Raw genomic sequence first — 10,266 nt, forward strand, 5'->3', positions numbered from 1 at the left:
CCCACGCGCGGCGCGGGTGAGCGTGCGCGTGTGCCCGGGGGTGTTAGGGGCAGCGGTTGTGTGTCGGGGGGGCGTTAAATGCTGCGTGCTTCAGGGTTGTGTGCGTGCGCGCGCTGGGGTAGGTAGAGGCGGTGTGAGTGCGGGTGTTTCAGGTGTGTGTGTGTGTGTGTGGCTGGTGGGGGTTGTTCGCCCCAGGGTGAGTGTATGTGTGTGTGTAAAGGACTGTGTTTCAGAGATGTATGCGTGTGTTAGGGGCTGTGTCCCCGGGGGGGGGCGGGGTTGTCAGGTGTGTATATGTGTGTTACCAATAGGGGTTGGGTGTCTCAGGTGTGAGTGTATATGTATGTATTTGTTAAGGGTTGTGTGTGCCAGGTGTGTGTGTCTGCACATGTGCTAGGATGCAGGGGCTGTTTATCAGGGCCGTCAGTGTGCATGTGTGTTAAGGGGGGCTTTGGGGGGGTGTTAGGGGTAGGGGTTGTGGGTCTCAGGGGTGTGGGGATATGTGTTTGAGTTAGGGGGAGGGGGCTGTGCATGTCAGGGTTGTGAGTGTGTGTGTGTGTGTGTTAGGGGGTGTGCATCCCAGCAGTGTGATTGTGTGTTTGTATGTCAGTGTGTTAGGGGTAGGGAGCTGTGTACCTCAGGTTTGTAAGTGTGTATGCATTCATGTTAGGAACAGTGTGTCTCAGAGGTGTGAGTGTGTGTTGGCGTAGGGGGTGTGGGTCTCAGGGTTGTGAGTGCGTGTGCTTGTGTGTTAGGGCTTGTGCGTCTCAGTGGTATAAATGTGCGCTTGTGTTAGGGTAGGGAATTATATGTCTGAGGGGCATAAGCGTGTATGTGTGTGTGTTAGGGGTTGTGCGTCTTAGTGGGGTGAGTGTGTGTGTGTTACAGATAGGGTGTTGTGTGCCTTGGAGGTGAGCATGTCTGTTAGGGGTAGGGCTTGCGTGTCCTGGGGGTGAGTGTGTGTATGTTATGGGTAAGGTGTTGTGTATCTCAGGGGTGTGTGTGTGTGTGTGTTGGGACAGGGGTTGTGTGCTCTGGGAGGGGGGTGTTACTGATAGGGTGTTGTGCATCTCAGGGGTGTGACTTTGTGTGTGTTAAGTTGTGAGTCCCTGGGGGGGGGCGGTGTTAGGGCCTGGGGTTGTGTCCTGGAGGTGAGCTTGTGTGTGTTATGAGTAGGTGTGTTGTGTGTTAGGGGTAGGGTGTTGTGTATCTCAGGGGTGTAAGTATATATGTTTGTTAAGGGCAGGAGTTGTGTGTCCTGAGGATGAGTGTGTGTGTTAGGGGCAGTGGTTGTGTATACCAGGGGGACGAGCGTGTGTGTGTTACAGATAGGGTGTTGTGTGTCCCAGGGGTGAGTGTGAGTGTATGTGTGTTAGGGGCAAGGGTTGTGTGTCCCAGGGGTGAGCACATGTGTGTTAGGGATTGGGTGTTGTGTGTCCCGGGGTGAGTGTGTGTGTGGGAGGGGTGGTGTGTGCCCAGGGAAGGAGCTCCCGCTCGGGGCCCGTGGGAGCCGCCTGCCCCCGCCTTTCCCTGGCTGCAGGGAGACAACGGGGCTCTCCCCTGTCCAACGCAGCGCGTCACCGCCCGGCTGCCTCGCACCCCCCGGATCCTCCTGGGACCGTCCTGCTCGCCTCGTGGCGCTGCCGTAGCGCGCCGTCCTTCCTGCACCCAGGTGAGCGTGGCCGCGGTGCGGTGTGGCGGTCCCGCAGAGCCGGTGGGTGACCCGAGACCTGCACGGGTGTGTGGGCGAACCTGTGTGGATTCAGGGCTGGGGTGGGAAGGCGCCCTCCCTCTTCCCGGGCTCAGCTTCCTGCGAAGACGTTTCCTCCTGGGCCAGGAGAGCGCCAGCTTCGTCCGCTGCCCGGCTCCTTCCTTCCAAGACCGAGCGGTCGGTGCCGTCCGGTGTGGAGTCACAGACTCGGACAGTGAGGGTGGAGGGGACCCTGGGAGTCGCATCCAGTGCAACCCCCTGCTCCGAGCAGGACCAGCCCCTAGCACATCATCCCAGCCAAGGCTTTGTCTACCCGGGGCTTCACACTCTCAAGGATGGAGACTGCACCACGTCTCTGGGGAGCCTGTTCCAGTGCTTCGCTGCCCTCATACTAAGAGTTTTTCCTAATATCCAACCTCAACTTCCCTTGCTGCAGCTTGAGCCCATTGCTCCTTGTCCTGTCGTCTGCCCCCACTGAGACCAGCCCAGCTCCATCCTCTTTGCACCCCCCTGCAGGGAGGTGACGGCTGCTATTCAATCCCCCTCGCTCTTCTCTTCTGCAAACTAAATGAGCCCATTTCCCTCAGCCTCTCCTCACCGGTCATGCCCCCCAGCCCCACGACCATTTTCCTTGTGCTCCGCTGGACTCTCTCCAATGTGTCCACATCCCTTCTGTAGTGGGGGGCCCACAGCTGGACACAGGATCCAGATGTGGCCTCCCCGGTGCTGAACAGAGGGGAAGAGTCACTGCCTCTGTCTGCCGGCGCCGCTCCCATGGAGCCCCCTGTCGCCGCGGCTGGCCGGAGGGGCCATGCTTCTCGCTCTCGGGGGTACCTGGAGTCCAGGTGCATTCAATTCTCCAGGAGAGCTGCGAAGCCAAGCGCACGAGGAAAGAGAAAACTGGGGGAATAACAAACCTTTACCCTCACGTCCTCCCTCTGCTGCCTTTTGCTGGCTGGAATCGGAGCCACGTAACAGGGTCAGAGTCCCTATACCACTGCCAGCAGATGGAGAGTCTCCTTTCTCTCCAGCCATAAGGGCTCGTGATTTCCGAGCCAAAGGATCTGCGATGCATCATTGCTGTCACAGAGAACTTTGGTGTGGCGGGGCTGGGAGACCTGGGGTGGTTTGAAAATATTTTGCGGGGGTGTCGCGTTGAGGTGACGGTTTCTGGGGACCTGTAATGTGACCCCACCTGGGCCATCGGTGGGGTTGGACTGGGCTTTCCACACTGAACACTTCAAGAGACGGGCTTTAGGTCTCCCCTGGTGACACTAGGGTAAAAGCGGGTATTTTGAAGACCTTAAAAATGCGGGCGGAAGAGGTTTAGCTGGAGTCCTCGTGCTGACGGAACAAGTTGTTGTTTGACCAGCCCGGCGCGGCGGGTTTCACCGCAGCTCGCACTGTCCACGCAAACCTTGTTAACGGGCACTGGCTAATTCAGTTTAACAGGATGCCTTTTGTGCGAGTTGTGGATCAGCCACAAGAGGGCAAGAAAGACCGGGTGATGTGGGTGTGAAGGGGATTGTGCATGCACACACACACACACACACACTTGCACACGCCCTGGAATCTGGGTAGGAGCCCCACAAGGCTAACTGCTCCCATCCCTGTAATGTCAGACATCCCCTCCGTTGGGGATGGGCTTTAACAGGCTCCCCAGATTCCCAATGTCCCTCGTGTTCCCAGGCTGGAAACCCCAGTTTTGCAAGTCCCAGACAGGCTGAGCCCCCGGGTCGCTGCCTGGGGGGACAGATTGAGACTGGTGCTGCTCTGAGCACGCTGGTAGGGCCCCCCCCCCCCTTTCTGTATCCGTCTGAACATGGGGTAAAATCGCTTCCGGACTGCTCGGACGCTGAGCAGACCCTCTGACTCGAGGCCCCAGCCCAGGCTCAATCCCCAGTCTTGGCTGCAGCCAGTACCCAGCGCCTCTGAGGAAGGCTTAATTGCAGGCATCGCTGCACGTAGATCATCCCCGACCAGGGGCTGTCCAACTTCTTGAACCCCTCCAGCGCTGCAGAGCCCACCCCTTCCCTGGGCATCTGTCCCACGGCCTCTCTGCTCTGACAGTAAAAATGTTTTTCTGGATATTCAACTTAAACCTGCTTTGCTGCAACTTCAAGCTGTTGGTCTGTGGCCTACTCTGCAGCAAGAGAGCAAAGGTGCTTTTTCTCCTCTTTACAGCAGCCCTTGCGGTATTTGAAGACTGCTGTTGAGTCCCCTCTTAAGCACCTTTTCTGCAAGCTGAACATGCCTGGCTTCTTCCTCTCCTCTATGCCTTGCCTTCCAAGACCTTTATCACTTTTGTCACCTGCCTCTGGACCCTCTCCACCTTCTCCATGCCCTTGTTAAAATGTGGAGCCCGGGACTGCACGCAATATCAAACGAGGCCTAACGAACCAGTGCCGAATAGAGAGGCGCTATCACCTCCCGTGTCTTGCACTTAATGCTTCTATTGATGCATCCCTAAATTGCACGCGCCTTTTGTGCAGCTGCACACACGTGCTCAGTCTGTGATCTGTCAAGGCGTCCGGTTCCTTCTCTGTAGCGCTGCCATCCTGCCCGGGGTCACCCATTTTGCATTTGTGTTTCTGATGATTCCTCCTGAGGTGCAGCACCTTGCGTTTGTCAGCACTGAACTTCATCCCGTTAGTTCCTGCCCAGCTTTCGCTGTGCTCTAGACCCATTGATCGTAACGAGAGCCGTGCTCGGTGCTCACGTGGTGTGGAAACACCTGGGTCTTGTCTACACACGCGCTTCCAGTGCTGCTGCAGCCAGGGGAGCTCTGCTGTCAGGGAGATGCGGAGCTCGTGCCGGCCTGTCCAGCCGGGATCAGGCGCCATGGAACTGAACTGGAGATTTTGCAGGCAGTATGAAAAGGGCCTGGGAGTTGGACTGCTCTGCTAGAGAGAGGGTGGGGCATTGTGGCACCACCCCAAGCTGGCAACAGAACAGGGCACCCAGTGAGGGCAGATTAACCAGTCTGGATCACTTTCCATTGCAGGATCAAAATCAAAATCCAGTTTCCATGGTGATTGTTACTCAGTTTCTCACAGCGCACCCTAGCCCTGGTGGCTCCAGTCCAGGATCTTAAGAGTTGCACAACTGCACTGAGCAACCACCATCCTGGGCCTTCCACTCTTACCCAACCCAGCGTGACCCTCACAGCAACCCAGTGGGTGCGTCTACACATGCACTTTAATGCACAATAGCCTATTTTACTGCGCATTAAGGTGGCATGTTAAAAAGTGTGTTATTACGCTAATGCTCAGTAAAACAGGCTACTGGGTACTAAGCACCACCAAAAAAAGCACACATTTGCACTATAGTGCATTAAAGCAGCCGCTTGTGTATCAATTCAGTACCTCACACTGGAGATGCTACATTTAATGTGCATTAGGAAAAGTCCATGAATGCATGTGTAGACGTGGACAGCATAAGCCTAGCAGCACCCTTATTTCCAATGCCATAGCAGCCAGCTTGGCAGAAGCGGTCCCTGCCCCAGTGAATTCACAGCCAAAGCCCAAACAGGCGTTGCACACCGGTGGGATGGCAGACCTGGGAGTCGAACCAGACCACTTGACTCCAGTCTAGGGCCTCAGCTGCTGCCTGGGCCCTCGCAGAATAGGTGCATCTTGAGGAAAGCAGCTGGCACCCGCTGGGGCTGAGGGCAGAGGACAAGTGGGCAGATGGAGCTGGTATCCGGGGGAGAACGGGACGGGTAGGGTGAGAGGACGCCCAGCTCCTCTCCCCGGCCCCAGGCCTGGCTCACGCTGCAGTTTCATGAGGGAAGTTGCCTTTTGCCGTCCACACCCGAGTTTCCACATCAGCCGGCACAACCCAGCCTTCCTGTCACCAAGTCCAGCCGGCTCTGCACCCAGCGCGAGCCCCCGGCTGATGCCCCCGCTCCTCCCAGGTCCTCCCAGACCTGCCGCCCAGCACCTCGGGGTGCGCCCAGCACCGCAGGAGCTGCCCACCAGCGAGACGGGCGCCCCGCGCCCCTCCCAGGACGCCGAGCCCCCAGACCCACACGACGGTGACGGAGGAGCATCGTGGTCCGCTGACACGGAGGCTTTTGAGCCGCAGCGAGCCAGGTCGCGGTTAAAACGGTCCCGTGCCAAGGGCAGAGGAGCAGGTTGGGACCCTGTGCCCGCTGCCCGTGCGCGCCTCCTTCCTGCAAACCTCCCTGGGGCTTAAGGAAGCGGATGACAGCAATAAGCCCAGGGAGCGCCGGAGGCAGCGCTGGCCCCGAGCTGTTGACGTCCTGCGGTATCGGTTTACCTGACAGGTAACAGCTGGGGCATTCAGGAGCTCGCGAGCTGGACCCGGAGGAAAAGGAGGTGATTCTCCTCTGCGCTGTTGGCCCTGAGCTGGAGGCACCTTGGCGGGAAGCAGGGTGCTCAGCCCGGCGGCCTCATCGCCCCGCGGAGCGGCTTAGGTGGGGCCGGGCTTGCTCGGCGCTTGGTCACGACTCGCAGGCTCGTTCGTTGCCCTGAGGCAGCAGCTGGAAGGCAGCTGGGGTCTGGGGCGGGCTGAGGGGCTGCACTGGTCAGAGCGGTGCCAGCAGTGATTCCTCCCCTCTGTTCGGCACTGGGGACGCCACATCTGGAGTCCTGTGTCCAGCTGTGGGCCCAGGACAGAAGGGATGTGGACACATTGGAGAGAGTCTGGTGGAGGGTGGCTGGGGGTCGGGGGGCATGACTGGTAAGAGAGGAGGGAACTGGGCTGATGTTGTCTGCAGAAGAGAAGACCGAGGGGGGATTTGATAGGTGAGGAGAGGCTGAGGGAACTGGGCTGATTTGGTTTGCAGAAGAGAAGAGCGAGGGGGATTGAATAGCAGCCGTCACCTCCCTGCAGGGGGGTGCAAAGAGGATGGAGCTGGGCTGCTCTCAGTGGGGGCAGACGACAGGACAAGGAGCAATGGGCTCAAGCTGCAGCAAGGGAAGTTGAGGTAGGGAGAATTAGGAAGAATTTTTCTCACTAGGAGGGTAGTAAAACACTGGAACAGGCTCCCCAGAGAGGTGGTGGACTCTCCATTCTTCGATTTTGAAGACCCATCTAGACAAAGGCGTGGCTGGGATGATGCAGTTGGGGCTGGTCCTGCTTGGAGCAGGGGTTGGACTACATGTGACCTCCTGAGCTCCCTTCCACCCTCATTTTCTGTGATTTCTAGGCTGCCGCGTGAGATGAGGTCAGTGGTGTCAGTGCTAGATTCACAACACGCCCCTTTGCACAAGTGAGGGGTTAGATGCACTGTCCTCCTTTCAGCTCCTGGTGGTCTCTCCAGTGCAAGGCTATGGGGAGGACAGTGTGCAATCATGGTTGGGGGTGATCTAGGCATATCTACCATGGGGATTGCCCAGACTTCTGGGCTTTGCTGGTTGATCCTCCTCCCATTTCTGCTCCATGTGTGAGTGGGGTTTTAGGTGCTGCTGCAGCCCAGGCTGGGGGTGGGGACCGGGCTGTGCCGATGCTGGGACCACCCCCACTGGGTCCTGGCTAGAGGGTGCCCCTCCGCTCAGGGTCAGGCTGATGCCACATTTGGGGTCAGGAAAGAATTTCCCCCGATCAGATTGGCCTAGACTGAGCGGTGGGGTTCGCCTTCCTCTATAGCGGGGGCATGGCCTTTACCCGGGATCTCTTGGGTGCAAATTAACAACCTTTTACAGAAGCAGGATGTTGGCTGCTGTGATCCCCCTGGTTTATCTGTGGCAGGTTCAGGTGCGATGTCTTGTGCTGTGTCAGGGATGATGGTAGTTTTACAAAGAGTTCAGATGACGGCTTTGTCGGGGATGGTTTGGGTAGGGCTGATCTTGGGGGTTGCACGAGACGTGACCTCGGGAGGTCCCTTCCAGCCCCGCTGCTCTGTGATTTTTATGTAGCTTGGCACTCGCTTCCCCAGTGCAGGTGGACCACAGTGTCCATGACTGACCTGGGGCTAAGTGGCCTTTTCCTCTGGGAGGAGGCTCACCCTGAGATTTAGAGGGTAGCCTGGCCGAGCTCCCTGCCCAGCTACCTCTTGGACCATACCCCTGGGGTGGACCAGCCGCCAGCAGGATTGTGCCTAGAAGCATGAGCCACAATAGTCTGAGCTGAAAGATCAACCGGCACGATGTTCATTTAACAGGGAGCTCATTGAGCCAGGTCTCAGTACCTCCTGCCACGCTGCATCCAGTGCTGAGGACTACAGCCTTAAGGAAAGTGCTGCTTGTGATACGAACCCACAGCCTCCTCTGCCCATATCTGGGAGGTGGCCAAGACGATGTAAAAGGTGCTTTGCCCGGTGGCCTGACACTCCCATGCCCCCGGGCTGTTGCGGGCCGATACTCCGCCAATCTCTAGTCCAGGGTGATATTGTTATCTCTATGTGCAATGTAGGGTGAGGAGATGCAGCATATTTTACTCAGTCAACTGACTTGGCTCTGTGGCATAAGAGGAGGAGACCTTTATCCTGAGGTGACTTATTGCATGGTAAGTGTTGTGCACCTGGTCCTGATTCATCCCTGGTATAGTTGTTTGCTCAGCGCATCTCAGCTCTCTCACCTCCGAGGGGCGAGGTGCTGTGACAGCATCTACTGCGGGCAGCTTGGGAGAGGTAGATAAATGCAGATTTACTGCGGAGTAAACTCTGGAGTAAGTTACTCGGCGTAATTGTTCTGTATTGTGTCCACACCTGGTGCAGCTTTGTGATGCAGGTGGCGTGAAAGCTGGTGTTGCTGGGCAGCACTGCAGTGGTCTGCTCCCGTCCCTGATCTCTTCCTATGCACAGCACACGCTGTGAAAACAGCAAAAAAAATGGAAATGCAGATTTGGACTACAACCACAGGAGAATTGGCTGTAGGACTTGGGAAGTGGTAGCACCTCTACCCAGCGCTTACTAGGCCGCACTAGGCTACTGTGTGCGGTTCTGGGTTTCACATTTGATGAAGGACGTGCAGAAGTTGGGGAGGGTCTAGAGGGAGGCGAGAGCCATAATAAAGGAGCTGGGATGTGAGAGGCAAGGATTTTTGTGGGCGATTTATTGGGCCAACTGCATCTTTTGGCTGGGGTTTTCCCACTGGAAGTGCTGGATTTCGGTATCTTCCATGTCTTGGGGCTGGACGAGGAGAGGCTGAGAGAGCCGGGCATGTTTAGCTCAGAGGGAAGGTGATTAAGGTGGGGACGTGGTAGCAGTTTTCAACTATCTGGAGGGCTGCCATAAGGAAGAGGGAGAACAACAGTTCTCCTTGCTGCAGAGGGCAGGGCTCGAAACACTAGCTTGAAATTGCAGCCAAGCAGATTAAGATGAGAGGTCGGAATAAATCCCCTTGCTGTTGGAGCGGGGAGGCAGCGCGACAGGCTGAACTGGGGGTGGTGGCAGTCTCTTTGCTGGTGGGTTTCAAGGAGAAGCTGGATAAGCATTGGACAGGGGTGATTTAGGAGCTGCATTCCTGCCTTCGTGCAGGGGGTTGGACCAGGTGGGCCTTGAGGTCCCTGCTGACCCTACGATTTGTATGGACACGCAATGTTAAAGACAGCAGGGGCCAAGCGGGGCAAGGAAAGGGATCCAGGGTCAAGTACTGAGGCTGCAGTGGGAGGGACTGTTCATCCCTTGTTGCTGCTGACTGTCACTGACTCACGGGGTGACCTTGGGCAAGATCCTCTTTGAGCCTGACTGGCGTGACAGTCCGCATAGCTGGAGGGCAGCGAAGGAGACTTAATTCTTGCTTTGCACCCTCTGATGAAAGGTGTGTCAGAGGTGCAGTTCATCTGTGTAATTCCTCTCTGTCTTCCTGGAAGTGGGTTGCTTGCAGAGGACCTGGAGGATCAGCAGCTTACCTGCTTATAGCTCATAGGCCAGCCAACTCCCCTCCTCCTGGCAATGGGATCAGAGCGAGAGGCAGCTGGGCCACAGGGGGAGGAAACATCTTGGTTATATTGGACCCTTATAAATGCCACAGCCTGATCAGCGACTGGAAGGAAGCTACCAGGGGCATGCAAAGCTGTGTGCGCGCCTGCCTGGGACATCTAGGGGACTGTTAAAAGAGCACGTCTTCTACCAACAGGTAACATCAGCCGTCCCCTTTCATAGTTTCATAGCTGGTCAGCTCAGAAGGGACCTGAGCAGATCATCTAGTCCGACCCCCTAGAAAGAGTACCGGGTCAAATGACCCTAGCAAAGTGCCTGTCTAGCTTCCTTTTGAAGACTCCCAGGGTAGGAGCCAGCACCACTTCACTTGGAAGTTGGTCACAGATCCTAGCCGCCCTGACCGTGAAGTAGCGCCTCCTGATGTCTAGTCTGAATCTACTCTCCGTCAACTTGTGGCTGCTGTTCCTTGTTACCCCCCGGTAGTGCTCGGTAGTGATCAAATTATTATGGACTGAGGGTGGGGGTTTGCCTTCCTCTGTAGCATAGATAGACAGATCTGTCTGAAGATAGATATTAGGAAAAACTTTCTCATGAGGAGGGTAGTAAAACACTGGAACAGGTTATCCAGAGAAGTGGTATACTCTCCATCCTTTGGAGGGTTTGATGACTCAGGTAGACAAAGCCGTGGCTGGGATGATGTAGTTGG

This window comes from Crocodylus porosus, unplaced genomic scaffold (assembly GCF_001723895.1).
Source record: "Crocodylus porosus isolate Cpor-Errol unplaced genomic scaffold, CroPor_comp1, whole genome shotgun sequence".
NCBI lineage: Eukaryota > Metazoa > Chordata > Crocodylia > Crocodylidae > Crocodylus > Crocodylus porosus.